Consider the following 18,540-nt stretch of genomic DNA (forward strand, 5'->3'; position numbering starts at 1 on the left):
CAGCTGTAAATGTGCTCTAAGCAATGCTCAGGATGAGTGAAAGTGAAGCAAGCACTAAAGAAAGGGGACAGATGGGGAGGGGAAAGAGGCAGTAATTTGGCACTGGGGTAGCAAAAAGGTGCTCTTTAAAGCTGGGCTGGCACGGCTGTAGGTGCAAGCCAGGCTGGATCAGAAGCTTTTCTTGCAGTTTTCAATGCAGGAGTAAAAGGGCCGTAATTGATGGGGCAGGATCATGCATTACCCTTTACAGTGAAAATAAGCACAGGGAAGTGTCCGCCTGCTCCAAGCTGGCCCCACAAATCCAAACGTCACCTGAAAACTGTCCCAGGGCCCACGGCGGGTCAGGGCACGCTGGTGGGGAGCCCACCCGGCACAGGGAGATGCTGCAGGTCAGGGCTGGGGAGGCTGGGGCACAGCAAAGCCAGCCAGTGCTATGCCCTGCATCCCTGCCAGGTGCTCAGCCCCTCACAGGATCAGGTCTGAGCAAAAAGGACACAGAAACAGTTCAAAAGACACTCCTTGAGCATAACTGGCTAAGCACAGAGCACACCCTTATCAGCACCCATAGGCGCCAGACGCTGCAGCACACACAAAAGGCAAAAGGCAGCCCTTGGGCCGAACCAGCTAGTCTTAATATTTACATTTGGTAAAGCAAACCAATAAATCCCCATGAGTTTATCCATGCTTCCAGTTTGTATTTATTAGGAAGAATGACAGGCAGGTTTTCCTCCTGGTTACACAGGTAAATAGCAATACAGCTCCCACACCCTTCCCTTTTCAACGGCCTGGCTTTCTGTTTGCTCACTGTCTCTGAACAGGCTGGGACTATATGACTGACCGACACTAAAGGCAACCAGCCTTTGAAGTAAATATTCATTATGAATTCCAAAAGGTCCTCATCCGAGCACTGAGCTTCCCCCCTCCATCCCCAGAGCAGGGTCTGCAGCCGCAGCGCAGAGGACAGGCAGCACCAGTGCCCATCAGCAGGTCCACGCAGGGTGGGATTAGCAGGCTGCTCCCAGGAGGGGGGATTGCTTCTAAAAAGGATGCCACAGCATGAGCATTGGCCGTGGCATCGCTGGTGTGCACTGGACTCCTCAGGTCTGAATGGCCCAGAGCCTCTGCTTTCCCCATGGGAATTCAATCTCCGCACGCCTCAGCTCTCCTACACGGACATCAAGGCAACTCACACACGTAGCTTAACACAAAGTGGCAAGGAGAGATGTAGGGAACACTGCACCTGGCAGCACCACGTCAGCCAGCATCGCTTCTGGCACACTGCCTGGCAGGGGTGACCATGGGACCATCACTTGGGGTGCCCCCCGTAGCCACAGCCTGTATCTCCATCCGGGGAGGTACGCTGTGGCTCCCCAGCAAGCCGAGACAACGGGTGTCACAGCCAGCCCAAAAATCCAGGTTTGACTCACGGGTGAGAACCCCATAATTTGCCCGAGGACTGTTCCTACGCGCTGCTGCTGTCTGGGGCACGGCCCCAGCTCCACCGCAGCTCCCAGACCTGAGAGGAGAAACTACTAGGGAGAGAGTCCAGGGGAGCTCAGGGCACCCAGTACCACCAGCCTTACCCTTGTGCTGGTTTGCTTGCCATGGCTCCGCTCTGCACAGACGAGCAAAGGCACCGTGTGCGGCACAGTAACCGCATCCTAGCCTCCTCCTGCGCCCGCAGGACACACTTTCCGCCCAGAGAAAAGGAAGAGCAGGGTCACCCTCTGCTTTGGACCTACCTTGAAAAGAGCGGCGGCGAAGGGCAGACCATCACCTCCATCCCACCACGCTTCAGGGTGTCCGTGCTCACCACCAAGGCTCTGCTGGCCTGCAGGAACCAGCTTTGGCTGCCGGCAGCTCACCTGTGCCTCCAGGGTGTCATTTAATTGATGCAAATTAGTTCGACATTGGCTTTTGTTAGGGCCTCCCCAAACCCACCATCACCACAACAAAAATCAAGTGAAGTTTCATGCATTTCTGGGCTTTGCTGTTCTCTCATAGTTTTGCCCAAGGGCATAACATGGCTCTTAAACTCTCTGAGGTGCTTGTGAGCTGAGTAATGGATTTCAAAGGAAAGGACCCAAGATTCCCTGTTTCTGACCATGTTTCCGCAAGTTTGTCCCAGTGGGGACTCACCATGCAGAGAAAAGAAGCCAGGGCTATGCAGAGAACCTACCAGTTACACCAGTGAGTTTGACAGAGTCACCGCGGTTGCACACCGAACAGATACACTGAATCCATGCTCATGAGGCTACTGTGCTTTTTACATGAAAGGACACCTGTGGTTCTTCCTCAATCTTAAAAAAAACAGTAACAGGCTATTTCCATTACATGAATATCCTTTTTATGTTGCATTTCCACACGGCACCTTCCGGTGCTTCGCATCAAGTCTGCAGGGTGGGAGGGAACACACAGCCAGAGACATGGAGCAACACGATTTAAGGGGAACTAATTTGGGTTTCAGTCGCTTTCGGAGCAGGAGGCGTGCAGGGGCAGCTCAGGCGGTGATGGTTAAGGGTTGCAGAAAGCAGAGGGGGAAAGGACAGGGGAGAAATTTTCTGCAAAGCAAAGGCATTAAACTCCTGGCCTGGCTTCGTTAGGGCAGAGCCGTTTGCCAGAGCGCTGGTTTCCTGCACAATCAAACGCATCCCCTCGATAGGGCCATGATGTAAGTGTGGCTGAGCCAAGGCAAACGGAAAAGAACATCAAGCACTCACAGAGGCAACGGGTTTTATTAAGAAAGTTTGTTTCTGAGGGTGACATTTTCCCCCATGTTGACGTTCCCCTCGCTGTGGTTTGGCATGCCCCGCTCCTGCGCCCACTCCCCAGCACCATCTGGGCTGGGGTCCACAAAGGATCTGCTGGGGCCGAGGGGGCTCAGTCGACTGCAGCAGAACGACCCTCCCCGAGGCCACCCAACACCCATGACACAAGATGAGACTCTGCCAGACAGTTTTAAACCCCGGAGCACCACAATCACCAGCTCAGCTTCTGCCCCATGGCTCTTCCGAAGGGTTTCACCCCTCCAGCTCCCACCACGGGCACCAGCACTTTGTGAACGCCACGTGCTGTGGGCTGGGCCCAGCCATCCTCATGAAAAGCCCAAAACACCAGCAGGCATCAAAAAAAAGAGCAGAGAGGTAAAAAAAGAAAAAAAAATCCACAGCTGGTTCCCTGGAACCAGGCAAGCACTTAGTCCTTCACAGAGAAAAGCATGGAGCTACTGTTTGACCCACGAGCATTTCGCCAGTCATCGCCAGCACTTCCCAGCCAAAAGGATAATTTCCAAAGCCCAGCAGCTAATTAAGTTCTTTCGGCTCTGCGTGGGGCTGGGAGCGAGGTCAGTGCTGGGAGGAAACCGCCCTTGCTGGGCTGGGGACATAGAGCCCAGTAAGCGTACGAGGGCAGCTGGTGGGGAAGCTGTTTTCGTGGTGGGCACTGGGTGAAGGAGCTCCTGATGCTCCATTGCTCCCTGGTGAGGTCAGGGAGAGCTGCTGGTCCCTGCTGTCCCTCTCTCTGTCCTTGCAGCTGAAGTGCTTATCCTCAGGAGGATGCTCCGGGGTGTTCTGGTCATGATGAGCGCTGCAGCACCTTGCTGTCTCCTCTCAGGTCCCCACACCCCGAGCCTTCACCAGGGACCCTGCGAAGGAAAAACACAACGTTAATGGAAGGTCCCAGCTGGGAGGCAGCTGGTTGTGATGAAGCAAGTTGTGGTTCCTCTTTGCCAACAAAATAAATGTTTGGAGCAATGCGTAAAAGAGGAGACACGCCAGCAGCCCCAGCGCCTCCCCTAAAAGCACCTTCAGCACTGGTGCCTTGGAGCTCACCCTATGATCAGCAGCACCGATGGCCCCATGCTTTGGAGGCTGAAGCCCGTCCCAAGCCCTGGATCTTGGGACTGATGGGGACCAGTTGTGGCTGCAGAGGCCACATCTAAGCAGGCTGGGAGGAGCTCTGCATCCACAGCAGCTCTCAGTGACAGCTGAGCCGCCGGCGCTGCCATCCAGATGCCGAGAGCAGAGGATGTGCTGACAGCACCCATGGCGAAAGCAGCGTTACTCAGCCACGCCACTCCAGAGAGCCCAAAAGCAGCGGCAGCCCCAAGGCTGGGCTCCCATGGGATCAGCAGACATCACGTGGGGCTGAGGGATAGCACAAGGGTGGATAAGAGACATAGCCGGGGGCTGATGGAAGAAAATCAAATGGCCATTTCCTTGCGGCCGGCAAAACAACGGCATCTGGGAACACAGAGGAAGGGAAAGCAGCTCGTCTTGTTTGTGTGTCCGTGGGCTGCACTACGCGGCCCAAGGGATGTGCAGGTCGCTGATTTAACACCCCAGCGCTGAGCTGGGTGAGCAGCAGTGAGACCACCGAGGACTGCATGGGGAGGGGAGCCACGGGCAGCTCGGGTAGCTCTGCCTGAGCTCAACCTCCTCTACATACCGGGGAGGCTGCAGCCGGCCCATGCCCATCCCTGTGGCCTCACTGCTGTCCTGGGCAGCCCCAGAGGAGCCGGCAGAAAGGGGGTCCTCTTCCCAAGCTGCCACAGACGTTTGGAAGGAGACGGGGAGAGGAAAACAGTCAGACAGCAAAATGAGAACGGATCTCATTTGTCCATCTCTGTCCACGGGCTCCTCACCTACAACCTCTCAGATCAGCTGCAACATACTGGAGGGTCCAGACTCCACCATTAACTGTGGCACAACCAGGTCCATTTGGCTCAGACAAGCTCTTGGCCCATTTGGGGAGATTAATCATTTCTCTCCTCTTTGGTTCTGACCCTGCTCACTCCGTAGGATCATTAAACAGCTTTTCTCCCAGTCACACCCCACCTGGCTCCCCGTTCTGCTCCAGCATTAACTAGAGGCACACAGAAGGAAGGATAGACGTTTATACTCATTTATCGTGCAACACTTATCATCTGTTTGCTTTGGACTTCTCAAGGAATATGTGGAAGCAAGATTGGTACCTCCTGGCCAAGATATCACACCCTCAGCAGTGCAGTGTGGAGGTATAAACCAGCCCCCAAGCCCCTTCCCCGGGGGAAAGCCTGACAATCAGCTTTGGGCTTTTGGAGAAGAAAGAGCGCAGCGTCTCCGAGTTTGCAAAACCCTGTGCGCAAGTGTCCCTGGCTCTTGTAAATGTGTTAAAAAATAAAACCCTTTAAGAGCTTCCAGATGTTCTGTTTATGTTGTGGTGTTACCCAGCTCCATCCTCCGGAGGCCAATACACAGCCTCAATGAAATTGCAGCAGCCAAGGGGAAGGCAGGGGGAGTGGAGGAGGTCGGAACCCTTTTCCTCCTCTTTCCCCCAACTTCCCAACTTTGCCTGTTAACTCCCATGCCGCTGGCAAACATGCCGAGAGTGGCTGCAAATCCTCCCTCCTGCTGTGAGCATCTCCCTGCCTCACAAGCATCACTGGGGTTTGCAAGGCACTAACCCCAAATACCCAGACTCTGGGGATCACTGCACAGCGGGGTCTGGGACAGGGCAGGGAGCTAAATGCATCGGTGGTGCCACCCCAGAGGTACCCAGTGCCCACCAAGAAGGTCCAGAGGGTCCAACCCCACTGCATCCATCTACCCATCCACCTGAGCAGGCCTTGAATGTCTACCAAAAACTACCTGATGCTGGTGTGAAGATGTGACAGGGCAAAAAGCCTTGTCAACGAGCCTTGGGCGTAGCTGAGCACACGTAAGTGTGTGTGCAGAAAGCCCGGCTCAGGACTCTTTGCACAGGGCGGTGCAGGTCCAGCGCGCTGCTTTTGAAGTTCCCTTGAGTGAGCTGCATGGTTAGTAGCAATCAAAGCTCCATAAAGGAGCGATAGCACAGCTATGCGCGCAGGCTCTGATGTGTTATCTCCCCTCCCCGGCGGGGAGGAGGGCAGTCATTTCTGCGGCTCATTTGAAAGCGTGTTAGTGCCCAGAGATCAAAGGCGCTTCCTGATGCGCTCCACCCCGGCGAAGCCTTTTGGCCAGCGCGGTCCCTCCTCGGGTCGGGATGCAGCTGCAGCAGCGCGGGAGCATGGCGCGGTGCAGGAACCGCCATACAGCCACACGGATGGAACACCAGCAACAGAAGCATGTCCAGCCCGGGCAGCTGCTGCAGGATGTGCTTCTGCCCACGTCGGGGACATTAGCACATCCTTCCTGCATGGATTAGGTACTTGTTTGTCTTCAACACTTCAGAGCCCAGGCAGGTTCAGTGCTATGTGGGTGCCCCAGTTTAATCGCACAGAGCACTCCGTTTTGTCCCAGAGACACCCTCAGTGAAGGACCATCCTCCCCAGACTCTAGTGATCTGAACAAAACCAACTCAGGACAAACCTCCCTCCTTCCCCCTTCTGCACATCTCCCAGCTCTAAACCTACAAAGACAGCAACGTCGCAGGTGCAATTTATTTTTTTCCCTGGGCCGGTTGCCTCCCACAAACCCCATGCTCCCCAGCGAGGCATCATCTGCTTCCCCGCACCCTGGACCGCTCCAGCCCTGGGAGGACCAGCAGCAGCACAGCCAGGCCACACACTTCGAGCCCTGAGGCCACCGGTGCCTCCTGGACACCAGCCCCCGCGCTGCTGTTGTTCTCTCCATGAGCCCAGCGCAACGCCCCGGGAGAGCAGGGGCGAGACAGCAGGCGCTGGAACCAAGGCACGAGCTGCCTCCACGCACAGCAGCAGCCCGGGAAGAAGAATTCATCTGTCCGGAGCAAACAGAGGAGGAAGCACCGAGTTTGCAGCAAGAACGCTGATCATGTGTGCATTTGGAGATGGGGATCTGCCTCCTGCCCCATCCCCCCAAACACATGTTTGCAAAGGAGCAGAGCAAAGCACAGGAATAGAAACAGGACTTTCGGCTATGGAGGATGGGAGCATCGCGTCTACAGACAGCTTGAGCACAAACTGTGTGGGCAGCAAAGCCAAACAGGAAAGGAAACCAAGAGGCAGGGAAACTATTCTGGCAGCGCTCACGTTATGGCTCGCTCAGCACTCATACCTCCCTGCTGCTGCCTCTCCCGGGTGTCCCTCCCTCAGACCCCTCGCCCTGCTCAGACATGCCCCAATTCCACTTATACTGTCAAAACACTTCCCATCCAAAGAACTGGATTTAGAAAAATGCAGCTGGAGAGCTAGAGCCTGTTTGCAGGAACCGGTCCCAGCACCGCCGCGTTAGCACCTCGCTGCGCTGTCCCCGGGCATACCCGGGCAGGGCTCAGCCTGGCCCCAGCCCCCGCAAAGGGCAAGGGCAGCTCCGACGTGGCCAGGGCTGTGGAGAGGAACGGGGACCTGGACACGTTAAGGGACCTGCAAAGGGATGGGGCTTCAGACCGACACAGCCAGGTTGGTCTTACCACTTCCAAACTTCCAAACTGTGGAGGCGAGGGGCGGCAGGAGGGACACACGGGGCTGCGATGTGCCCTTCGCATCCCCGCCAGTGGTTTGGTACCGGCTTTAAAGCGATTTACAGTTTAGAGATGCAGGTTTATTCACATGCCCCAACGTGCTTAATGACCAAAGCGCTCTTCAGTGAACCCAGCAGTGGATTGTAAAATAAAGTCAATGAGGCAAGTGGATTAAAGAAAAAAAAAAAAAAAGGCAAAAGATCTAAGAAAGATGAAACGGACCTGTTGAGTCACAGCCTTCGCCTGCCAACATGCCGTGTCCTCCCGAGCCTCGGCAGCCTCCTGCTAGGGGACAGCCAGACCTCCTGCAAATGGACCCCCGCTGCCACCATCCCCCCCTGTGCAAGCCGCCCCCCCAGGCAGGTCAGGGCAGGGTTTGAACCCGGTGCTGCCGAGGGGACCCATCCATCACTCCCTGCTTGTTTGCACGTGTCCCATCTCACACGGGGCTCCTCGCAGCTCGTTCCTCCTCTCCTCCTACCCACCGGCTCTGCCGAGCCAGCCCCGCGCCAGTGCCAGCAGAGCCCCCCACGATGGGCCATCCCACGTCCACAGGCCAACCGTTATTGTCAGGAAAAGACAAAGCTCGACAGCGCTGCTAACTAACCCACGGCTGTGCCTGAAACACAGCAGGGGCTGCAGGAAAAACTGGACCTTTGCAGGGTGCCTGCCCCATGCCCTCCCCGCGCCCCAGCAGGATGCAGCCTTCCCAGTGCAGCCACTGCCTGGGAGTGCTGGCTCAGCACCGCTGCAGAATGACTCCCAGCAGCATACCATGGGCACACACTCCATTGGGGTCTCTCCAGCTCCACCACCATGGCACAGCAGAGGTGACAACCCCAGGAGGTGACCTGGGGTGGGAACCTGGGATCCTTGGGGAAAAAGTATCCTTGCCATGCTGCTCATTCCACCACCAGCACTGTGAGATGTGCTGCATCCCAGCGTGGCACGTGGCAGGACATCCAGCACCCCCCTGTCTGAAACTGCTGCCTCCAGCTACCTGCTCACACACAGTGGCAGCGTGGCCACTGGGCTCCACAGAGGGCTCAGACTGGTCCTGGGGACCCCTCAGCCCCGGTGGCATCTTGCAGCTTCAGCTGGTGCAAGCAGCGCACTCCCGCCATGGACCACCAGGCACTCCTGCCAAGGGGTGGGTGAAGCCCACCCGAGCGTGGGTGGGTGGGTGGGCATGCGTGGCAATAACCCACAAGCACCATGCCAGGAGGCCACTTCTCCCAGTGAGGAGCCAAGCTGGCCACAGCACAGGCACCAAACCCCAGCCTGGTGTCCCACGGAGACCCTCAGGTGGTAGAGATAAGGACCCCAGCAGTGACCAGCCTGTGTGGCCCCATCCCACACTGTCCCCAACCTGCAAATGAACATACAGGATTTCAGCATCCAGAGCTGCGTGAAAACCACACTCAGAAGGGATCGTTCTTCTAAGAAAGCCGAGTGATCCACAGGGAAAAGCGGGGGGCAGGAGCGGGGAGCCCAGCCTGCCCCCAGCTCTGCCTGACCTTGTGCACCTCAGCAAACGGCTTCTCCCCATCTCCCCATCCTGCCTCCTTGGACACATCTTTGTCTCACTCAATGTGGCTTTAATCTGGCCACAAAGAAGCCCCCAGGCTCGGGGTGACCCTTCGACACCGCTGCAAGACAAATGAACCTTCTCCTTAAACCACCAGACTCCGTTGCCAGAGCCAACCTAATTCCCAGAGTTTCAATCCAAAGAGATTATCTTCGTTTACTAACCTAAGCATACGATACAAAAAGCCTTGCCAAAATCCCAGCCAGCCTCAGGAGCGATGTCATTAAAACTCCTTCAGCCAGAGGAAGCGAAGCAAGTGTTTTGTTCCCATGCCGCCCTTTCTGGTAACGTGTTAATAAATAACTGTGGCCCAGACAGGTGCTGTCAGCTTCTGCCATGAGTCATCGACCTGCCACGGTGCAAACCACCGTGAGTCATGGGGAGACGGTCCCTTTAACCAAACGCACATCCACGTGCCTGCCGAGTGCCAAGGGCTGAGGGGGGACGCTCTGTGCTGGAGCATCGAGGGGTCAGGCTGTATGAGATGCCCGAGGGGTCAGGCTGTATGAGATGCCTCTCTCAATACTGGCTGTTTAACCCACAGATAGCAAAGGGTATTTGTCCAGAGCTCGCTCTAAGATGCAACGCCCCAGAAAAACTTGCAAGGTTGAGATGCAGCAGGTTGAATTTGCAGAAAGGGTCCCGTAGCTGCTCCCAGCATCACAGCAGCCTCCCGCTCTCCGGAGAAATGAAAGGCAATAGCTGCAATTACCAGCGTGCACCAGCTGCATCCCGGAGGATCAGGGTCCAGGAGAGATGCTGCTGTTTGCCAACCCCACCAGGATGCGCTCAGAGCACAGCATCTGCTGCAGCCCAGAAACATTGCTCCCAGCACCAGGTGCAGGTTTCCTCCTCAAATAACACCCTGATCAACACCCTGAGACCTAAACACAGGCACTCACCCTAGAATAAGTAAGACTAAAAATACAACTTTTAACACCCCCAACAGAAACACCTCTGAGGAATTTCTTGTTGCTCACACACTCCAACCTGTTCTGCATGTGGGATGAGGCTGCCTCCTTCTCTGGCTCTTTCTAGCAATTTCCCCCCCTCCTTCCCCGCAAGAAAAGGCCACTTTTTTTTTAAAGCAATGTGTCACGTTGAGACTGACAGGCAGCTGAAAGAATGAAGAAAGTCCCATTCTCCTTCATTTTTGCACCAAGATGATAGGCACAGAACGATGTTGGGGCTTGGACAACACGGACTCCCCGGAGAGGCTGCAGGCAGGTTTCGGGCAGGCTCCAGCACCCGGTGACAGTTCTGGCTCCTTTATTAAAAGCATCCCCAAAGTCATAACCCTCTGACAGACTGATCGATGGGCCTGAGCAGCAAAATGATGTTCCCTGAGCATGAACTGTTTACCTCCCAGCATTTTTGCTTCTCCTGCTGGACTCCAGCAGTCCCCACTGTGGGCCAAGCAGCTACCCCTTGGTTTCTGCCATCAGCGGGAGCCCCTGATGATCCATCTGATACCTGGGTTCTTCCGAACGACGTGGAGGGCTTTTTCCCCTCCTCTTCTCACCAACAGGGAGAGCAAAGCCTGAACCCCCCCTCTGGCAAAGGGGATGCCCGAACCGCAGAGACCACATCCCGATCGACCATGGGGTGGGTGATCTCCAGCACAGACATAAGGGCTTCCCACAGCCCCAGGCAGCCCCACATTGCTCCCCCACCACCTAAATCCTCCTTTGTTAGGACCAAACTAATTCAGCCTTAACGCACAAATGCCTTTGGATCTCACTTAATCCTGTAGCAAGCTCTTCCCCTTTGCAGGCTACAGGTGTAACCCACCACACCGGCTGCCTCCCTGCATCCTCACCCGATTAGGGCACTTTGATACCCACCAGGCTGTGGTGGGCTCTGCAGGCAGGGGATGGGGCAATCTGCCAGGAATCACCCTCCTGCTGACCGGCAGAGCCTGGGGAGAGGGGCCAAGCGCTCTCTCCTTCCCACAGCAGCCCCCTACCACAGCAGAGCTGCTCTCCCAACTTCCCCGAGCGGCGCTTTTCCATCCCCCAGGCTCAGCCTTGCCATCCTCTGGGTTCTCACACTGAAAGAGACACAGATGCCAGTGCAGCATCACACAAAGGCACAAGGCAGCATTTGCTCTCCACCAGCACAGTATCTCCCCATATTTTGGGCTGCTTAATCCCAGAGAGAGAGAACAGGGAACACTCAGACCCTGCATTCGGGCTCCTCTTGAGCACGCTGGGGTCCCCTCGGAGCAAGACCTCCACTCCCTGCCTGCTCCAGCAGAGGCAGAGGACGGTGGAGGAGCTCCTGGACATACCGGGTGGGATAGGACAGCACCGCAAAACCAGTCCTGGTGCATTAATCCCAGACTGTTTCCAAGGCAGTTTGTGACTGCTGAGCTGCCTCCCGGGCTCTTCCTGAGGCTCCACATCCCACGTTTGTGCAAGACAGGCCTGAACTGGCCCGGCTGTCCAGGCAGGGGTTGCACGAACTGCCCGCCCCCCCCAACCCCCCCCAGCACTGCCAGCGTCCCCCCGGGCTGCTCTGCAGCACCTCATGGATCCAAGCAGAGGCAAGCAGGGATGGATCTCCAGGATATAAAGGATTACAAGGGGGTACCATCCTCATTCTCACACACCTCCCTGCACACCCATGCTGGTGCAGCATTGCACTGGCTCACAGGATGGGAAAAGTGCTGCAAAACCTTCTGGGTTGGCTCCAGGGAGGTGATGCGTTCGGCCACACAACCCACAGGGTCCCATCCTGAGGATGAGCTCCTCTTCTCATTGCCTGGTGATGTTCAAAGTCCTCGCATCTGGGTCAGGGTATTTTTTGGAAAGCTTTGAATCAGGGAGTGAACGTAGACAAGGGTGCAAAAGCCTCCACACTGGATTCCTGCCCTTGCTGGAGGCAGGATCCCTGCCACAACCCCCTGCCCTCTGAGAACAGCCCCGTCAGGGAGGCAAGAGAGGAAAAACCATCCGGCTGCACATTTATTTTGTGGCTTTGAGCTGATTTCTATCCCCAGGGATTACCAATTTAAGCAGTGTTTTTTCCTGTTCTGACCCTAAGCTGATTAATTCTCTGTGCCCCTTTCTCCCCCCATTCCCCTGCTTCCTTTTGCATGAAAAAATGAGGATATGAAATGCTGGCAAAGTGTGCCAAGGCAGTGCCATGCGCGCGGGGAGAGCAGGGCTGCAGCCGCTCAGTGCAAGCCCAGCAAAGGCAGGATGCTCCCCCAGCCTGCGGCGGGCCAGATCCTGCCTCCCCTACAGGGCCATCAGTCCTCTGGCTCTGGGTGTGCAGTCAGGTTCAAACCCCAGTTTTACTGTCTTTATCTTCTTAGTGCAAAGGAACCGACATCCCTGAGGGAGGGGAGAAACCTCCCCATCCGCTGATCCTAGCCCGTCAGGGTAAGGCCCATCGGCACCAGCATCACTCTCCCAGTGCAATGGAAACAACCGGCTTGTACCAGAGACGCTGGTGCGGACTCATCCAAGAGGAGCGCAACTTGCCCTGGCATGATCCAGCTGCTGCTTTCCGACTGTGGGAGCCTCCTCTTCCAGGTGCCGTTGCTCACGGCGGCACGTAGCCCAGCACACCAGCGAGCCCCATGACACACCGGGGTTTGCTGCTCTGAAGGAGAGGAGTAGGGGACGCTCCGTGACTCTGGGGTGCAAAAGCTGCAATTCTTGGGGAGCCTCCAGGGTGTTGCCTTCAGGGCTTGTCTTTGCTGAGGTGATGCCGGAGCTCAGGGACAGGCTCCGATGGGACAGGCCACCTCCCATCGCCTGCCAGCACCATGCCTACACAGGGGCTCCTCACCCATTTGGCTCTAGCAGCCACAGAAAAGGAATTTTGTTTGCAGAGTCTCTGCATGAGAGTGTGGTCCCGCATGGGGGACAGCTCAGGTCACCCTTTCCCCAAAATCCTGTGCTAAGACCGGCTTTCACTCCCAGAGCTGATCCATCACACCCAGCTAACCGAGGCGGATTAACCCTTTGCCACCTTAGGGCAGCTCTGCAGCCACAGACGCTCCCACACCCTTCAAAATCCAGATGCCGTCCCATGGGAGCCACCAAACCCTGACCCATCCACTGCTCCTCTTTGTGGTACCACCTCCACAGCATCCCTGGCTCCACCGAGCCCCAGCACCCCTGCGCTGGAGGGAGATCTGTAACAGACGATAATCCCCAGCTAATTGCCTCCAATCGCCGAGCAAACCCAGAGCAGACGCCAGGTACGGCAGAGCATCTCCTACACGCCGACACAGGCACCGCCAGCTCTGCCCCACGGTAGGAAAGCCCGGCACACACCCATCCCTATAAAAAGATAATTATACAATCTGCGGTGGTAAATTAGCACAGCAAAACACTGTTTAATTCTCACAATGGACCTCAACACCAGATCAAGGGGTAAAATTACCTCTCACCTGCAGTGAGATGGGCCCCCGGGTCAGGATTAGGGCTTATTGCTGAGGCAGGGTGGGAAGATTCAAAAACTGCCCTCACCCAAAATTTGGCCTTTGGAGAGGAGCGAAGTTGGGCCGTTTGTCCTTTCTGGATGCTTGAAACTGGTGAGCAACAGCAACAACAAACCTTCGTGGGCATAAACTGAGGCAGAAATCTGAACCACGGTTTCACTGGTCTTTTGGTTTCAAATGGTCAGGCGTAAAAGTTGGAGATGTTGGGTTTTTTTAAATCACTACATTTAAATAACTTCCCTTTAAGTGGAACAGAAAAAATGCATAAAACAACCAAGTCTCACAGTTGGTCCAGTCCAACCCAAGGACATGCGGCCAAAAGAACAAAATAACCCCGCTTCAGATACACGCACAACTCACAAACCATCCTCAGGGGACACAGAGCCCCGTGTCCTCCCTCGGCGTGACAGCCCTGCCACCCCCCCATTCCTGCCCTGGGCTCTCCCCATCGCAAACAGGGACAGAGAAACAAATCTGCCACCTCCTGCCCTTTGGGGCCTGAAGCGAAAGGGGAAAAGTGTAAGAAAAAGGTCTTTGTTTTAATTCAAATTTGTTGAAAGTGGGAAAGGCTCTGGGGGGAAAGCAAGTTTTTAAAAAATAATTTTAATGGATATTAAAAAAAAAAATTACTCTTATTACACCCTCACTAACACAAACCTATTGCTGATAATTCTGCAAATGGAACTGAACCATGCGTGGCCGCGTTTGGGGTGATTTGGCATCACCCAGGGACGCCGTGCCGTGTCTCTCGTGGGCAGTCCCACGTGGTAACATCCATCACTGACCCTCAGCAGGGGACTTCTGCACCGCCACGCTCGGCAAGAGAGCTCCCAAATTCAGTTCCTGGGATGGAGGAGGTTCACGGTGAAGGTTTGGTGACCCCTGGAAGTCCCTCGGGACCGTTCCCAGCAGAAGGAAAGCAAGCAGCACCCGCCAGCCGGGCCAGCCATGGGGGTGACCTCGGCAGAGGGCACACAGAAATGTACTTTCAGCCCAGCGTTTCCTAGAATTAGTCAGGAATTTTTTGAAACTGTTACTGGCTGAGAAATGCCAATTGGTTGAAACTTAAACTTAATGCAGGAATATAAAAATGTAGGTCAGTAAAAAAAGCATCCAAGTGAAAAGCTCCTTGTTCCTCGGCGCAACACCTCGTCCGACCAGCCCTGCGGTGCCATCCCCAGGCAAAAGGCGTGGGGAGGGCTCGAGGTGAGGGGCACCTGGAAAACGTCTCAAACCTCAGGGTTTTTACAGGGCACAGCAGCCGTTCCTGTGGTGCCTGCGGCCAGAGGACAGCAGCAGTGCCATCGCAGTGGGGCTCGTGCTGCCAGGGCATGCCCAGCCCGCCCCGGCTTGCCCTCAGCCACAGGGCAGACATGGATTTCGCACAATTTCTATGTTTTTCTTAGTTATTGCAGGTACTCTGCTCTTCAGTTTAAAGCACAGACTGCAATGGAGCAGTAAACGCCTGCCCCCATCATCGGGACAAAATCAGCCTGGGGTTTTCTGCATCCCCTGGGGCAAAGCAGGGAGGGGAAAGCCAAAAGGCAGCAATTTCCCAGCACGACGTTAAATGCCACCAGAGCAGCGCTGCCATCCCTCGAACAGCGTCCTGACATTTGATCCCAAAAACCCACCAGCTGGGGTATAAGGGCAGTGGAGTTTCATGTGCCCTGTGAAAGAGTCCGAAAGCATCCCAGAGTCAAATAGGGTTTGCTTAGGTAGGGGCGCATCCGAGGATTTGCCATCCAAACCCTGGCAGCAAACAGCGGCAATTCCGTGCTGGCCTCTGGGATAAACCCCTTCGGCTCAATCGATCCAGCCACACCAGCATCTTCGCCCCCTAATTGACATCCAATGGGAGATCGACACAGGAACGGATCTTCAGGAAAAATCCATCTTACAGAAAAAAATGGATGATTACCCCAGCAATCGTGGGGCACCCCCAGCCCTCTCCCCTCCTGAGCAGGGAAATAGCCGATCCCTTTTCAACACTTCCACATATCCTAGCTGTAATTTACAGAGCTAATTTAACCACACGCAGCCGCGCCTGCGCCCAGCTCTCACCATGCAGCACTGAGCTGAGCCCTCTGCAGCACGCCGCAACAGCCACCTCCTGCAATTTGATTTTTGTTTGCTTTAATTGAGAAAGGGGAAAAAAATAGAAAGAAGGAAAAACCCCTCTCCCAACCCCATGGTTTCATTATTCAGGTGCCTTGATTTATCGATTGGCCTATTCCCTTTTAATAGGCTCTCCCCGTCCGGAGCCAGGGTGTTTCCTGCGGGAATGCTGCATGCACTGTGGCTCGAGGGGGTCCTGCCACGTGCAGCCCAGGTTAGGGCCTCTCCTGCTCCCAGCAAGGAGACCAAGTCCCCAGCATCATCACTTTGATTTGAGGAGGAAGACAGCCGGCTGCAGCTGCATTCCTTCTGGATGCTGCTGTAGCCTCCATCCCTCCATCCCGAGCAGGCTGCGGTCCGGCCCTGCTCAGCCCCAGAGGTGGGTCTCCCCCCTTGCAGGCAGCAGGCACCTTTCGGGTCTCTGTCCCCCCTTCCCAGCACCCAGACAACAAAAGCAAGTCTACAGCAAAGAAAACTTCCAAGAGAAACACTTCCACGTGATAAGGAAAGAACCACAGACACAAAATGTGATTTTTTCAAAGCTACACCCACTGCTATGTTGGTTTAAAATCCATCCCGTTTCCTCAGAGACAAAACGTTGCCAGTGCTCCAAGGAACCCAACTGCTCGTCCTGCAGCCAGCGAGTGACCCTCACCCCATGCTCACCAGCATCACACCAGCAAACCCATGGCATCACCTATCGGGGTGATGAGACCTGAACAGCTGAGGCAGCCGAGCAAAGCTGAGGCACCTGGAAAGTTTGCAAGAGATGCTTCAGATTCATATACGGGAATTTTCTTGAGTTCATTTTGTTTCGGAATACAAACGTGCGCTTCTGCATAGAACATAGAAAATTAATGGGGTTAAGCTTTCAGAGCTGACTCTCTCTCCAGCACATAACCATCCTCCTTTAAACACCTCGGAAAACCAGAGCAGCACTAACTACGCCACACCAGCACAGAGCTCGTGCTCCCCTCGGCACAGCATGCTCCCCCAGGAACCAGGACCAGCACGAGCAAGCATCTCCCCAGCAGCCCGCTGCAGGATGCGGGTGAACCCCTCACACTGGAACGTTACCCCCTTCCTCCCGGGTGCAATTTTATGGCTGAAGCCACCAAGCCGGGGTTTGGGAGGGGAAGCCCGAGGGCAGAACAGCTTCACCTCAGCCCCATCCTTAGGGCAGGCGAGGAGATAAACCCGGCTAGTGCCGGCGGAAGGTGAGATGAGCCTGGCACTGCCCAGCTTTCCTCCCACCACCCTCCTCCCCCAGCTCCCTTTGTTGCCTTGGGCATGATCCACGGCACGGTGCCCACAAGAAGAATTCCCAGCGGATGAGATCTACATCTCATTTAATTAAATTTTTCCTTTTAGATGAAATAAGAGGACTCTGCTGAGCCAAGGGCTGGAGGAGTAGAGCTGGCCAGCCGCCAAGCCCTGAGCCCACTGGGTTTTCCCTCCCAGGCTGGATGCAGAAGCCAGAGGAGAGGCTGACCCAGCATCTAGGAGGGTGCTCAGAGGAGCTGGAGACCTTTGGATACATGGCCAGGGAAGATGAGTGAAAACGCATCCTTTACCAATGGAGATCCACATGCAACCCAGCTAACCCATCCCATGCGCTGGGTTGCTGAGGGCAGGGAAGGACTCGATGAAATGCATCGTTTGGGGGTGGGACAGCCCCCGCGGTTTTCCAGCTTTTCGGACTCTCTTCCGCAGATTATCCCCAATTCCAGACCTGGGCCAGGCAGTCATTTGGGAGCCAGATCCCCACCCTGCTACCCATTAAGAGCAGTCAAAAACCACACTGCAATGTGCAGGACTTCAAGCAGCAAAACTAAAGGGGAAAACTGGACACCTACCCCCACCTGCACCCCTTCACCAGCCCCTGTGACAAGGGGGAGAACCACCAGCTCCAGCCTCCAGCCATTCAAGGCTCCTTAAAGCATCTCACTGAAGTTGGTGATGTTAAATCTGCCGCTGCACCCTGCGGAGCTGCGGGTGCATCCCCCAGCTCCCGCCTGCCCACTGGCACAGCTCCACCAGTTCAGACTGGGTAAAACTGCTCGAAGCCGCATTTTTCATCAGCGCAGGGAGCAGGCTTGGCCTCTCGACAACCAGGGCTTTTTTAAATAATATATATATCAGTCTAGCTACGCTACTGGCTGAGCCCCAGATGACTGCAACTGGGGCCAATCCCCAGGATAAACACAGCCTACCTGGGTTTATAAGTGCCAGAAGCATGTAGGCACCATGCACGATCTCTTATATAAACAGCACTGCAAAAACAGCCCTGAGCACTGTAGGAACACTTGTAGTACGCACCGTACACGAGATGAAGTGTTTGGGAACATTACTGCAATGGATCCCGGGGGGGAGATGCTTTCCCTCCCTCCTGCCTGCCCCATGCATCAGCCTTAAAGGCAACCCTGAGCACGAGGCTCGGTCAGAGGAGGAGGATGGTGTGCTGCAGCCCAGGATGCTCTCAGCCACCCAGGGGTATGCGACATGCAGGTGGAGATGCCTCCACATCACTTACGCCTGCTGGGGAAGGTACAATCCTGGGCAACCAGCACAGCAAGGGGCTGGGGTGCAGCGGAGCAGGCAAGGTTGGACCCAGCCCTTTGGATGGGCACAAAAGGAAAGAAAAAAATAAAAGCCGCAGAAAAGGCCACAGGCTATGGGAAACCCAGGACTGAGGTCTCAGGCACACTGGCCCTGCACGAGGTGCAGCTGCTCTGCGTCTGCACTTACAGAATGAAGGCTCCTGGCTCCAGCAGCGCTGGTCCCCACCGTAACACCTCATCTTGCAGAAGGAGCGAGGAAAGGTTCCTGCCCGCCAAAACTTCACAAGCAGGTGCAACAGTTCAGGCTGTGCCAATGTTTTCAAAGCTATTACAAATATCTGTGCTTCCCCACCCTGTCTCCTTCTACCTGGGCTTGCCCTCTAACCCTTCATTTTCAAGCCAGCCGGCAGCTTTCG

At 55.5% G+C, this 18,540-nt stretch overlaps 1 long non-coding RNA gene across 1 annotated transcript in view; it reads right to left on the reverse strand.

The window, feature by feature from the left end:
* Positions 1–2,719: 2,719 nt before the first annotated feature.
* Positions 2,720–18,540, reverse strand: part of LOC121082534 — a 57,021-nt gene continuing 41,200 nt past the window's right edge. Inside the window, exon 2 of the long non-coding RNA XR_005826056.1 lies at positions 2,720–3,643. This is a non-coding gene — a long non-coding RNA (uncharacterized LOC121082534). The remainder of the gene's footprint in view (positions 3,644–18,540) is intronic.

Source organism: Falco naumanni, chromosome 1, assembly GCF_017639655.2.
Source record: "Falco naumanni isolate bFalNau1 chromosome 1, bFalNau1.pat, whole genome shotgun sequence".
Taxonomy (NCBI): Eukaryota; Metazoa; Chordata; class Aves; order Falconiformes; family Falconidae; genus Falco; species Falco naumanni.